Source organism: Amborella trichopoda, chromosome 13, assembly GCF_054954075.1.
Source record: "Amborella trichopoda isolate Santa Cruz 75 chromosome 13, AtrichopodaSantaCruz75HAP2 v2.0, whole genome shotgun sequence".
NCBI lineage: Eukaryota > Viridiplantae > Streptophyta > Magnoliopsida > Amborellales > Amborellaceae > Amborella > Amborella trichopoda.
This window is the reverse complement of record NC_142348.1, coordinates 24,217,271-24,229,413: the sequence shown is the minus strand read 5'-3', so window position 1 is coordinate 24,229,413 and position 12,143 is coordinate 24,217,271. Positions and strand designations below refer to the sequence as shown.

Genomic DNA, 12,143 nt, shown 5'->3' with positions numbered 1-12,143 from the left:
TGATGCATTTGGTGAATTGAGTTCGCAGAATTTGATGAGCCAAAAGTATTTTCAGAATTACATGACCTGCTAGAACTACCACCCTCTTTGTTCCTCTTCAGAATGCTTGCTGCTACTCTCAAGCTTCTCAACCAACCTTTCTTTCGCTTCAAACCCTCTATAGAAATGCGAGACTCAACAAGATCTCGTCGCATGAAATGTTGCACAAATGGAAAGCGCCCAATGTCTCTCTAAAATTCGTTGATGGTGACCAAACGATCAGAGCCTACTCTTCTCAGCCTGCTTAAAACTCGATTGTCACTTGGGTTATTGATGACGAATTCAATGCCATTATCCAAGTTTCTTATTCTGCAAACCATATTTTCTCTATCATCATCAACTGAATTTATCTCTTCCAAACCCCTACTCATGAGTGAAGATCTACTCAACGAGAAATTGATTTCAAAATTGGAGCTCATTAGATCTGCCCCACTGTTCTCTTTTAACCTTTCAACGCTTGGTAGTTTGAGTACAGTAATTAGAGATATTACGGTAATAAACGTGTCATATAAAATGCGTTAAACATTACGGTAGTTAAAGTACTATATAAAATGTAAACATTACAGTACTTAAAGTACCGTATAAAATGCGCTAAACATTACGGTACTTGAAGTACCGTATAAAATGGGCTAAACATTACGGTACTTAAAATACCGTTATATTTTTCACGATAATACGACTACCATGAAGGTCATTTTGATAATAAAAAAAAACCAAAAAAAAAAAGAAAAAAGAAGTGTAGACGAGATTTACGAAAGTTGGGAGTTTTTTTCCAATTAAACTATAATTAAATTATATTTCTGATAATTTTCCAAAAATAAATTAGACCTCGATAATGTTTAAAGAGGTAGACCGGTTCATTCTACCACTAACCCACTGGATCTGATTCCACTTGCCCGACTCAGTGCGGTGAATGAGCAAGCTGGCAAAACTTTCAGCATCATGCAAGTGAGAAAGCTTCACCTTCACTAGGGTTTGCATACACCAAGTTCCTCTCCCATAAAAATTCCGCCTCTCCTAAAGCACTCAACTTCCCCCCATCAAACTTCACATTCTCTAGGGTTTAGCATCTTCCAAGGCCTAGGACAAAAACCACATCCATTGAAAGGCCTCAGTGAGAGTAGAGCGAACATTTAAATAATGTCTAGAACGGCGGTTTCAATATTGGAAATTTTTGTTTTTAAAATATGTTTTCATCTTTAATTATAAAATTTAAAGCTTAAAAAAGAATATAGATCGAGCAGATCTATGAAAACTTGAAAATTGACGGTCCAAAAATGCATTACAAGACGAGCTATTTTCAAAACTTGAAATCCATTTTTTTCTCATGTCTATGTATCTGATGTCGAGATAATCAATTTGAGTATATTTGGTCATCAAAACAATATCTTCTAGTGAAATATTTGATGTGCGCTCTAATTTCATTGTTTAGAGCCTCAACTCTATATAAACTTTTTTCACATTTATATATATATATATATATATATATATATATATATATATATATATATATATATATATATATATATATCGAAAATACTACGCAACGCCGATAAGTGAAAATGAACAGTGATTTCGCCTATCCCCATCACCGTCCAAAATTCATCACGCGATCACGATTATCCGGTAATGTTTTCTTTTTAAGTTTTTTTTCTGCTAATCATAATGAACTGAAATTTGGAGCGTATATTTATCAAATATAGGGGAATCTTTGAAAATTTTAAAAAAAATATTTTACAAGAAAAAACTTAGACCAAAATACCCCCAAAGCGTTTATTGGGTATTTTGGTCAATTTTGTTTTCGTGGATAATGTTTTTTATATTTTTATTAGAAGAGCCTCAGTAAGATGTACATACCCTCCAAATTTCAGGTCATTGCGATCTGTATAAAAAAAATAAAAAATAAAACACTACCAGACAATCGTGACCGAGTGATAAAATTTGGACGGTGATGAGAGTAGGTGAAATCGCTCTTCATTTTTGCCTATAGGCGTTGAAAAGGCTTTTCCATATATATATATATATATATATATATATATATATATATATATATATATATATATATATATATATATATAGAGGGCAATGATTTCATGCGACGGTTGTATAATAGTATAATGCAACGACATTGCTAGAAAACCATGTTTGTGGTATTTGTATGACCCAAAATTTTGCACACACATTCTCTTTATCTCAATAATCAATCTAAAAAAAAAAAAGTTCAATTTGAATCCAAGATTTGGTAAAAAAGAATCCCCTCCAACAACGAATCTAGACCATTCATTTGGTGAATTTTAAGATCTTAGCCTTACTAATTGAAAATCATTTTTATCTTTTTTAATATCATTCATCTAATCATAATAAAGCCATCTAAAAGATTTGGTAAAGAAAAAAATCCTTCTAAGGCCTATATCTAAGTATCTCACCAAAATGGATGGCCTATATTAATTGGGCTAAAAAAATATTTTCTAGGTTATGTATTCAAATTCTTCTTTTTTGTGATTGTTCATTAGAAAGAAAATAGTGTATATTTCAAAATTTAGATCAAACAGATAGCCCTAACATGATTTTTGAAGGTTGTTGCAACTGTAGCATGAAAATCATTGCCTATATATATATATATATATATATATATATATATATAAAGAGAGAGAGAGAGAGAGAGAGCAATGATCCAATGCAACAGTTATATCATAGTACAATGCGATGACACTTTTCGAAAAGCATGTTTGTGGTATTTGTATGACCTCAAATTTTGCACACACAGTCTCTTTATCTCAATAATCAATCCCCTTAAAAAACAAACTTCAATTTGAATCCTAGATATGATCAAAATGAGTCCCTTCTAAAAACTAATCTAGACCATTCATTTTGTGACTTTCAAGATCTTAGCATTTATAAACTCAAAATCACTTTTTTGTTTTTTAATATTGTTCATCTAATGATAATAAAGCCATCCAAAAAATTTGGAAATGAAAAAATCCTTCTAAAGTCTAGATCTAAATATCTCACCAAAATGAACAGCTTATGTTAATTGGGTTAAAAAAAATACTTTATAGGTTGTGTTGTTATTTTTTTGTGATTGTTCATTAGAATGAAAAGAGAGTATATTTCAAAATTTGGATCAAACAAATAGTCATAAGATAGTTTTTTAATGTTGTTGCATTGTATTACAATACAATATATATATATATAGTACTACAAAACACCTATAGGCGAAAATGAACAGTGATTTCGCCTACCCTCATCAATAGCCAAACTTCATCGCACGGTCACAGTTGTCCGGTAATGTTTTAATTATTTTTTTTCCCTTATCGAAATGATCTGAAATTTGGAGCGTGTGTACATCTTAGTGAGGCGCACCTAATAAAAATATGAAAAAAATAATTCACAAAGTATAAATTGATCAAAATACCCCTATAACTTTTTGGGGGTATTTTGATCAATTTATATTTTACGAATTAGTTTTTTCATATTTTTATTAGGTACACCTCACTAAGATGTACACATGCTCCAATTTCAAGTAATTTAGATTTGTAGAGAAAAAAAATAAAAATAAAAATACTACAAGACAACTGTGACTGTGTAAAATTTGGATGTTGATGAGGGTAAACAAAATTACTCTTCATTTTCGTCAATAGGCGTTGGGAAGAGTTTTCCTACGAGCTAGATCCACATGACTACATATGCTGTCCACAAATTGTAAAGCATCCATCTTTAAGAAGGATGCAAGTAGGTGCTCCATCTAAAATAATGAAAATTAATGGTCCAAATATTTTCTAACTACAATTATTATTTTTAGTTTTTAAAATTTACTTATTTTTTCATATTCATCTCCTGTCCTTAAAACTTTAGTCTAAAAATCCATCTCAAAAATGAATAGTATATAAGGTAAACCTTACAACAGCTATCGAGCTATAATGAATAGTATATAGGTAGAATGTGAACCGTCAGATCTTCATCATACGGTTCAGAATACATATTACTATTTTACTTTTAAGATTTTTTTATATAAATCTGATTAAAATGAAATTTTGGGTATATATACCTAACATTATTGCGCACCATATAAAAATATTTAAAAAAATTATTTTCAATAATTCAAATGACCAAAATGCCCCTGTTACTTTTCAGGGGTATTTCCATCATTTTATATTCTTAGAAATATTTTTTATATATTTTTTATTTGTGGACCTTATTTTTTGGTGCACATGTCCGAAATTTATTATGATCTGATTAATAAAAAAATAATTAAAATTAAAATAGTGATATGCATTCTGAACCGTATGATGAAAATCTTACGATTCCCATTTCACCTATAACAGTATTCATTATAGCTGGCCAGCTATTGTTATCTTTTTTCATATATATATATATATATATATATATATATATATATATATATGTATATATATATATATATGAAAACACTACGCAACACCTATAGGCGAAAATGAATAGTGATTTCGCCTACTCCAATCACCGTTCAAAGTTCATCGCGCGGTCACGATTGTCAGGTAGTGTTTCATTTTTCATTTGTTTTCTAAAAATTAGAATAGCTTGAAATTTGGAGTGTGTATTTATAAAAAATAGGGGAATCTTCGAAAATTATATAAAAAAATACTTTACATAAAAATAATTAACCAAAATACCCTCGAAAGGTTTCGAGGGTATTTTGGTCAATTTAGTTTTTTTCAATAATTTGTTTTATATTTTTATTAGATGCGCATCAATAATATGTACATACTCGCCAAATTTCAGGTCATTCCGATTTCTAAAAAAAAATAAAAAATAAAATACTACCGGACAATCGTGACCGCGCGATGAAATTTGGACGGTGATGAGGGTAGGCAAAATCACTATTTATTTTCATCAAGAGAGCCACTCACCGTTTGATCTTAGATCCGACGTCACAAAGTATTTTATTTTTAAGTTTTTTTATACAAATTTTATGAATATGAAATTAGGTATGTGTCAACTTCTCAAATGGGGTGCACTTATAAAAAGTATTAAAAATAAATTTTAGATAAAATATAATGACCAAAATACCCCTTAAAAATTTCAGGGGTTATTGGGTCATTTTATTTTATTAAAAATATTTTTTTTATATCTTTCGCTAGTGCGAGTTTAATAGAGGATTGAAGGCTCAAAATTTGGTGTCAAAATAGTGTAAGAACGTGACATTGTGATTGGGGCAATCTTAGCCCTCCATTCATAATGGAGGGTTGGATAAGGGGAAGGATATAAGTTTTATATTGTAGGGGAAGCATAGAAAGCTTGCCCCATATATATATATATATATATATATATATATATACATATATATATATATAAGTTACTACAAAATGCTACAAAACGCCTATAGGCGAAAATGAAAAGTGATTTCGCTTACCCTCATCACTATCCAAACTTCAACATACGGTCATAGGTTTCCCGTAGTACTTCAATTTTCATATTTTTTTTTACTAATCGGAATAATCTGAAATTTGAAACGTATATACACATTATTAAATCGAACCTAATAAAAATATGAAAAAACTAATTCGTAAAATATAAATTGACTAAAATAACATCGAAGCTCCAAATTTCAAGTAATTTGGATTTGTAGAAAAAAAATGAAAATTGAAATACTACCAGGCAATTGTGACCGTGCAATGAAGTTTTGACGATGATGAGGGTAGGTGAAATCACTGTTCATTTTTGCCTATAGGCGTTGCATGGTGTTTTCCTACATATATATAGGCAAAAATGAACAGTGATTTTGCCTATGCTCATCACCGTCCAAAGTTCATCGCACTATCACAGCTGTTTGGTAGTGTTTCATTTTTTATTTTTTTATAAATCGAAATGATTTGAATTTTGGAGTTTGTATTCATCAAAAATAGGAGAATCTAATAAAAATATCAAAAGAATAACACGAAAAATATAAATTGAAAAAATACCCCTGAAAATTTATGGGGGTATTTTGTTCAATTTATATTTTAAATAATATTTTTCATATTTTTATTAAATGCGCCTCACTAAGATATATACACGCTCTAAATTTCAGATCATTCCAATTTATAAAACAAAAAAATGAAACATTATTGGACAATCGTAGTCGTGCAATGAACTTTGAACACCGATGAGCGAGACGAAATCACTGTTCATTTTCGCATATATATATATATATATATATATGAGATAAGATTCTATGCTTCCTCTACAGCATAGAAGTTCTATCCTCCCCCTACTATCTAACCGTCCAATTTTGATCAAAAGAGCCACTCACCGTTTGATCCTATATCCGACGACTCAAGATATTTTTTTTTTTTAATACAGATTGTATGAATATGAAATTTGGTATGTGCCATCTTCTCATTGGGTTGCACCTATAAAAAATACTAAAAATAAATTTTCAATAAAAAATAGTGATCAAAATACCCCTTGAAGCTTTCAGGGGTATTTGGTTATTTTATTTTATTGAAGATATTTTTTTATATTTTTTGCTAGTGCGAGTTTAATAGAGTATTGAACGCTCAAAATTTGGTGTGAAAATAGTTTATAGGAAAAAATCAAAAATAAAATAGTATAGAGACGTGACATTGTGGTTGGGACAATCTTAGCCCTCCAGTCAAAATGGAGGGTTGGATAAGGGGAATATAAGTTTTATGTTGTAGAGTTTTATGTTATAGAGAAAGCATAGAAAGCTTGCCCATATATATATATATATTACAAAAAAGCTTATAGGCAAAAATGAACAGTGATTTTACCTACCCTCATCACCATCCAAACTTCATCGGACGGTCACAGTTGTCCAGTACTAATCGAAATAAATTGAAATTTAGAACATGTGTACATCTTAATAAAACACACCTAATAAAAATATGAAAAAAATAATTCGAAAAATATAAATTGACCAAGATAACCCCATAGTACTAAATTTCATGTAATTTGGATTTGTAGAGAAAAAATGAAAATTGAAATACTACCGGATAATTGTGACCGTACGATGAAATTTGGAAGATAATGGTGGTAAACAAAATCACTGTTTATTTTCGCCTATAAGCGTTGAGTGGTATTTTTCAATATATATATATATATATATAAGCAAAAATGAACAGTGATTTTGCCTATGCTCATCTGCTCATCACCGTCCAAAGTTCATGGCATTATCACGGTTGTCTGGTAGTGTATCATTTTTAATTTTTTTTTTACAAATCGAAATGATTTGAAATTTGGAGCTTGTGTTCATCAAAAAAACAAGAATCTAAAAAAAATATAAATAAAATAATTTGAAAAATATAAATTGACAAAATACCCCTGAAATTTATAAGGGTATTTTGATCAATTTATATTTTACCAAATATTTTTCATATTTTTATTAGATGCGCCTCACTAATGCTCCAATATTCAGATCATTCCAATTTATAGAAAAAATGAAAAATGAAACACTATCGGACATTCGTGACCGTGCGATGAACTTTAGACAGTGATGAGCATAGGCAAAATCACTATTCATTTTTGCCTATAGGCGTTGGGAAGACTTATATATATATATATATATATATATATATATATATATATATATATATATATATATATGAGAAAGGTTTCTATGCTTTCCATACAACATAGAAGTTCTATCCTCCCCCTACTATCCAGCCGTCCAATTTTGATCAAGAGAGCCACTCACCGTTTGATCTTAGATCCGATGTCTCAAGGTATTTTATTTTTAGTTTTTTTAATACAAATTGTATGTATATGAAATTTGATATGTGCTAACTTCTCATTGAGGCGCACTTATAAAAATATTAAAACTAATTTTTTGATAAAAAATAATGACCAAAATACCCCTTTGAACTTTCAGGGGTATTTGGCCATTTTATTTTATTTAAATTATTTTTTTATATTTATTATTTTTTTATGAAATCTTGCCTATATATATATATATATATATAAAACAGATTTTACAAAACGCTTATAGGCAAAAATGAACAGTGATTTTGTCTACCTTATCATCATCCAAACTTCATCGTACAGTCACAGTTGTCCAGTAGTGTTTCAATTTGCATATTTTTTTTACTAATCGAAATAATCTGAAATTTGGAACGTGTGTACATCTTAATAAAACGTGCTTAATAAAAATATTAAAAAAATAATTCGTAAAATATAAATTGACCAAAATAACCCCAAAGCTGCAAATTTTAAATAATTTGGATTTGTAAAAAAAAAAAAGAAAATTGAAATACTGCCGGATAATTGTGACCGTGCGCTGAAGTTTGGATGATGATGAGGGCAAACGAAATCACTTTTCATTGTCTCCTATAAGCGTTGCGTGGTGTTTTCTTATATATATGTAGACAAAAATGAACAATGATTTTACCTATTCTCATCATCGTGTAAAGTTCTTCACACTATCACAGTTGTCGGACAGTGTTTCATTTTTTATTTTTTTTTATAAATCAAAATAATTTGAAATTTGGAGCTTGTATTCATAAAAAATAAAAAAATCTAAAAAAAATATATAAAAAAAATAAATCAAAAAATATTAATTTGACAAAATACCCTTGAAAATTTATGGGGGTATTTTGGTTAATTTATATTTTACGAAATATCTTTCATATTTTTATTAGATGCACTTCAATAAGATATACACATGTTCCAAATTTCATATCATTCCAAGTTACAGAAAAAAAATGAAAAATGACACAATATTGAACAATCGTGACCATACGATAAACTTTGGACGGTTATTATGAGCATAGGCGAAGTCATTGTTCATTTTCCCCTATAAGCGTTAGGAAGATATATATATATATATATATATATGTGTGTGTGTGGGAAATGTTTTTATGCTTCCCCTAAAACATAGAAGTTCTATCCTCCCCCTATTATCCAACCGTCCAATTTTGATCAAGAGAGCCACTCACCGTTTGAGCTTAGATCCAATGTCTCAAGGTATTTTATTTTTCATTTTTTTAATACAAATTGTATGAATATGAAATTTGGTATGTGCCATCTTCTCATTGGAGGGCACCTATAAAAAGTACTAAATATAATTTTTGGAATAAAAAATAATGATCAAAATACCCCTTGAAAATTTCAAGGGTATTTGGTCATTTTATTTTATTGAAAATATTTTTTTTTATATTTTTTGTTAGTACGATTTTAATAGAGGAATGGACGTCCAAAATTTGGTGTCAAAATAGTTTATAAAAAGACTTTTAAAAATAAAACAGTGTACAGACGTGACATTGTAATTGAGGCAATCTTAGCCCTCCATTCAGAATGGATGGCTGGATAAAAGGAAGGATAGAACTTCTATGCTGTAGGAGAAGCATAGAAAGCATGCCCCACATACACACACACACACACACATATATATATATATATATATATTTCTGCTCTATTATTTACTCGTAGAGTATTATTACTAAAACTACCAAAAAGCTGCTCTATTCGATAGTGTTCTAAACAAATTTGCCATTTTATCTTAGTGTTCTTTCCTTGAGTCAACCAGAAATAGTCCCTGCACCTTATGGCTTTCCAGGATCGCGATGGTTTTTGGGTCACAACGACTTTAGGTATGTTAACCAGATAAATGTACAAATTAGTTCAGTTTTCTACTGAATAAACTCGGCTCTGATACCATAAATAGCGGAAGCATAAACATAAATAAGAAAGAGTAACATTCATAAGAATATTCATAAAGAAGAAATAGCAACATTCATAAGAGTAACATTCATATATAATAACCATGAACAAAAGTATAAAACCATAACAGAGATAGGCACTTACATGAAAGCTCGAAGTAGAGGTAAGTGGCAGAAAACAAAAAAAAAGCTCAAAATAGGGGTGAGAGGCAGAAAACAAACTTGAAGTACTCCTAGTAAGTACTCAGGCTTACAACAATCACTCAAAAATTATAATCACTCAAATTTACAACAATCACTCAGAATACTAAAACCCTAGCTATGATATTCAGAAGGAAATCCCGAGGTGTCTTCCTTCTGAGGCATGATCCTCCTTTTATAAAATAGAATGCATGTATTAGTGTATACATACACATTATATATGCACTTATCTACGCGTAAAGGTACATGTGCGTGCGCTTATTAATGTATATATACATCGATAATTGCATATAACTGATAGCAAGCAACTGTATACATATACGTAAAAAGATATGCATATACATATCGTAAATATACACACATCAGTCCATACACACCACGCATGTATAATATACATATTTGTGAGTGTCAGTGTTAGTGTTAGTGTTTGTGTGAGTGTGAGTGTGAGTTGTGAGTGTGTCTAGGTGAGGGTGAGTGTGAGTGTGACTGGGAGTGGGAGTGTGAGTGTGAGTGTGAGTGTGTGAGTGTATGTGAGAGTGTGTGAGTGTGAGTGTGTGAGTGTATGTGAGAGTGTGAGTATGCCAACGAGTGTGAGTGTGTGTGTGTGAATGTGTGAGTGTGTCAGTCTGTGTGAGTGTGATTGTGTGAGTGAGTGTTAGTGTGAGTGTGAGTGTTAGTGTGAGTGTGTGTGCGTGTATGAGTGTGAGTGTGAGTATGAGTGTGTGTGTGAGAGAGTGTGGGTGGGAGTATGATTGTGCATGAGCGTGAGTGTGTGTGTAGTATATAAATCAATGTACATTTACACTAATAACTGTATAAACTGATAAATAGTGTATATATCGTCATATATATCAATGTAAATAGAAATGAATATACTAATGCACTATATGTATACAGTTATGCACTGTACACATACACACATATCAGTATATACACAACATATATATACAGACATCACACACACATAATAATTATATATACAGCAGATAACTAATGTATTGTATGGTTATATGCATCAGAAAATATAAATACACTGAAAACAATGGTATATATTGCTATACATCAATACGTACACAAATTGAGCTAATAAATGTATATATCTCGATAATAAGTATATACATGATCTTATACATTAGTGTATATATAAACCCTTTATATATATGCATATTCGTGTATGTATATACATTTCAATATACATATACACTACTAACTGTATAAACTGATAATAAGTATCTATATGGACATACACGTCAGTGTATATAGAAATTTATATATGCATTATCAATGCATAAGGGTGCATGTGCAAGCGCATATCAGTGTGAGTGTGAGTGTGAATGTATATGTATGTGTGCGAGTGTGAGTGTGAGTGCAAGTGTAAGTGCGTGTATATGTTTGTAGTATATAAATCAGTGTATATATACATTAATAAATGTATAAACTGATAATAAGTGTATATATAGTCATGTACATCAATGTATATAGAAATGCATATAATAATGCACTGAAAATATACAGTTGTACACTTTATACATACACAAATCCGTACACATACATCGTATATATACAGACATCACACACACACATATCAATGAATTTTTACACACTAGTAACTGTATATATAGTTGATAACAATTTATTGTATGGTTATATGCATCAGTATATATATAAACTCTGAAAACACTGATATACGTTGCTATACATCAATACATACACAAATTGAGCTAATAACTGCATATATCACTGATAATAGGTATATACTTAGTCTTATACAGTAATGTATATACAAACCCATTCTTATACATTAGTGAGTGTGAGTGTGAGTGTATGTGTGGTGTGTGTGTGTGTTAAGAAAACGTTACTTAATAAAATTGCAAACCGCAACTAAAGCTCCAAAAAATTCACTCCATATTTACATGAAAGAAGCAAGAGTTTGTGTGTTAAGAAAAAGTTACTTAATAAAATTGCAAACCACAACTAAAGCTCCAGAAAATTCACTCCGTAAAAGAAGAAAGAACAGTACTATACATGAGAAGAAAGAACCATTAAGCAAATCAAGCTTGCAAGATCAAGATCTCAAATATCAAATAACGTAAAGAAATCCACCTTGATGTTAAGTTGCTTTCTTGCTTGTTGATTTAAAAGAAAACTCGATGAAGATGAAGCTCATCAATATTAATAAAAACAAGTACAAATAAGAAAAAAATTTAAATGGTCTATCACAATTGGGTATTTAGCATAGCCAATTCATCAAGAGAAGATACCCATTTT

At 30.1% G+C, this 12,143-nt stretch overlaps 1 long non-coding RNA gene across 5 annotated transcripts in view; it reads right to left on the bottom strand.

The window, feature by feature from the left end:
- Positions 1–9,751: 9,751 nt before the first annotated feature.
- The window catches only part of LOC148779117 (uncharacterized), a 65,781-nt gene continuing 63,389 nt past the window's right edge, over positions 9,752–12,143 (bottom strand). For 4 of the 5 annotated variants that reach the window (XR_016047674.1, XR_016047678.1, XR_016047679.1 and 1 more), the window contains one exon: positions 9,752–10,047. This is a non-coding gene — a long non-coding RNA (uncharacterized LOC148779117). Of the gene's footprint in view, positions 10,106–12,143 lie in introns of all 5 variants that reach the window. The other variant, XR_016047675.1, reaches the window with a different exon arrangement.